The sequence below is a fragment of the Ovis canadensis genome, chromosome 15 (genome assembly GCF_042477335.2).
Source record: "Ovis canadensis isolate MfBH-ARS-UI-01 breed Bighorn chromosome 15, ARS-UI_OviCan_v2, whole genome shotgun sequence".
Classification (NCBI taxonomy): Eukaryota; Metazoa; Chordata; class Mammalia; order Artiodactyla; family Bovidae; genus Ovis; species Ovis canadensis.
In genome coordinates, this window is record NC_091259.1 from 56,654,801 (window position 1) to 56,658,184 (window position 3,384).

The 3,384-nt window shown below is 36.5% G+C and overlaps 1 pseudogene; it reads right to left on the reverse strand.

Moving 5' to 3' along the window:
- Nucleotides 1-2,267: 2,267 nt before the first annotated feature.
- Nucleotides 2,268-3,180, reverse strand: LOC138420630 (olfactory receptor 52A5-like; annotated as a pseudogene).
- Between the last annotated feature and the right edge of the window lie 204 nt (nt 3,181-3,384).

Here is a 3,384-nt window from a genome sequence, read left to right on the forward strand (position 1 = left end):
TGATTCTTTGCGACCCCATGGACTATACAGTCCATGGAATTCTCCAGGCCAGAACACTGGAGCAGGTAGTTGTTCCCTTCTCCAGTGCATCTTTCCAACACAGGGATCGAACCCAGGTCTCCCGCATTGCAGGTGGATTCTTTACCAGCTGAGCCACCAGAGAGTTGCCAGAGAATACTAGAGAGCTCTATTACCTTAAATAAATATTAATGTATATCGATTTTATGGCACGTGTTTTTCCACCAGACTATCCTTCAAAATTGCTTCTTTCAGTGAACATCAAACCAAATCAATAAAAGCAGTAAGAGAGTCAGTCCAAGTCATTAAGAATTTATTGTGCCACATTATGACAAAAAGAGATAAAGTTAAATTATTAGACATCCTGTATAATTCACCAGGGGCTTCACTGGTGGCTCAGATGATAAAGAATCTGCCAGCAATGCAGGAGACCCAGGTTTAATCCTTGAGGTCAGGAAGACACCGTGGAGTAGGGAATGGCTACCCACTCCAGTATTCTTGCTGGAGAATCCCATGGACAGAGGAGCCTGGCGAGCTATAGTCTATGGGGTCGCAAAGAGTTGGACACAACTGATCAACTAAGCACACACACACAGATACATTTTAATATAATATGGTTTGAATTGCACAGATCACTGTGGATTACAAAAACAACACTGACCCCAAAAGGAAACCTCAGTTAAGGAATCTTGAGAAAGAAGATACCAAAAGAAGTCTGAGCCTAATGTTATAGAATGAAGACTATTTTACCAATTCAGGAATCAGGGTCATGGTCTCCAGGTAGAGGATATATCACAATTAATGAGAGTGAAAATAATAGAAATGGATACATCTCTTAAGTATAAAAATGTCCTAAGAGCAAAAAAAGTCCAATTGGAAAAATTCTGACTTTTGGCACTATGCATAGCATTGGTCATCTTTTGGAATTACAGGACAATGAAGTGTTAATGGTGAAGATCACACACAATTTTGTAAGACAGACAACAATAACGCCATTAAAAAAAATTCTAGTCCAAAACCTGAACACATAAATATGATGAAAATGTTACTTTTAGCCCTCGTAGAGTCTGAAATTACGCTTCACAAACTATACGGTATGTGACCATTTCAGGATCATAGCAAGGAACGTGAAGTGAATATACGTTAATCAGAAGGTAGAATGTAGAATAAGGGAGAGGATCCAAATTCACATCTCTGAATATTCCAGGTGCTGGCCTTGGCCACCAGTTGGCTGTTTGTTTAGGCCACACTCACTACTCTTCCTGTATAGTTGCTTTTATCAACTTACATCTGATCTTTACCATTTAAAATTTCTATTTAAGTTTCTATAAGAACGACTATTCACTAATCCACAAAAACATTTACAATAAAAGCAATTTTAAGTCAACAAATGCTAATGCAAGTTCAAATGTATGAATCCAACTGCAGTAATTATTTTGAAAATTAGTTTCAGGTAAACATACAAATAATAAAACCATGAGCATAATTTAAATATATATATATATATAGCTTGACTTGCAGAACTTATTTCCCTTTTCAGCTATAGTCATAAAACACATTATTTAAAACTATTTTACTTATTTGTAAGACCATAACATAAAACAAGGAAGTACATTGCTAATCATTCCACATTGACTTTAGTAACTATCAATTCAAATTTTTCTATTTGAGTTTAATATATAAGAACTCCACTATATATGCTCCTGTAGTAGGCTGTGTGATTTTTTTTTTTCAGGAAATAAGAAAATATGACTACCATTTGATGCATATAGTAAAACCCTCATTCCCCACTTAATGATTACTTCATGATCATTCAGTAAGGAACTTTAGGATAATGTGTTACAATAAATGATATAGGAAAAGGACAAATTTATTTTCAGATATACTAGAATTATAATACATTATACTGAATTTGTTTTGCAGTCCCTAAAATGACACTTGATATATTTTAACATAGGCTAAAATATTATTTTTCTTTTAAGAAACATCTGTCACCAAGAGTCAATTGAGCTTAATTTTTGAACTTTATATCATGTGTAGATTAGATATGACTAATTCTGTGTGTTTCAAAAAACTTTGTATCCAAAACAAGCTAAGATGTTTAAATAGGAGTCAAGGCCTTACTCTCTTGAATGCAAAACCAGAACATTGCTCTTCAGCACACAATGAACCTGAGAAAGCACAAACTCTCAAGAACATTTTTCTCAGTACTTGTTTCTGCTATTGTTTGAAAGAAGATAAATGAGAACTCAAGATGCATTCTTAGAGTGGAAAATCTTGGATATTTGATCTCGAATCTCTTTGGTCTTCACAAGATAGAGATTAGATAGAAGAATGTGAATGTAAGGTGGAATATGGAACCCAAACTTGGGTGCAAAAAAACAAGAAGAACCTGAGGGGATAAAACTCAAGGGAGACACAAATGTGGGCAATGCAAGTGTTAAAAACTTTGAGTCTAGCTTCTTTTTGAGTCAGATTGAAGACAGTTACAAATATTCCAATGTTAGAGAGTATGATGAAGATTATGTCAAATTAGAGTATAATGAAAACCACAAAGAGACCCTAGATCTTGTTGATTTGAATATCTTCTGCTGCCAGCTTCACAGTGGCCATGTGTTCACAGCATGAATGGGGAACCACAGTGGTCCAATAGTGTTTCAGCCAGCATTTGATGAGGATGAGACATGGAGTTGCAAAGAGGACTGCTCGGAGTGTCTCTCCAACCCCAATCTGAGTGAGGAGTTTGTGGGTAAAACGATTGCATGTCTCAGAGGATCACAGATTGCCATGTAGCAATCCAAGGCCATGGCCAGCAGAATACCTGACTCAATACACTGGAAGGTATAGATGAGCCATATCTGAAAGATAGACATCAAAATATATTTCTGGTGAATGGAACCAGAATAGTCCTAACATTTTTGGCAGGATGCAGGTACTGAGAGTAATGTCTGTCACTCAAAGCATTGCCAGGAAAAGATATATGGGTTCATGGAGGCTGGGCTCAGATTTGATCATGACCAGTAGCAGGAAATTCCCAAATGGAGCAGTAATGTGCATGGCATAGAAAGAAATGCTGATCCAGAACTGCATAGACTCCAGGCCAGGGATCCCAATCAATGTCAGCACCGAGGGCATGAAGACTGTACCACTGAGCTGGAACATGTTTGTTTTGAACTCTCTGGTTTAGAGAGTCTGATTCAAGATGGCGATATTTGTTGAGTATCTTTCTTGTTTTATGTTTTTACCTAGGTTCATACCATCAGTAGTTAAACGTGATTTCAAATGGCATTTTGACACACATACTCATTTTTTTTTTGATATTGCAGTTAAATTTGGTTGTGAATGCAGATAGAGTTTCCCTGAATA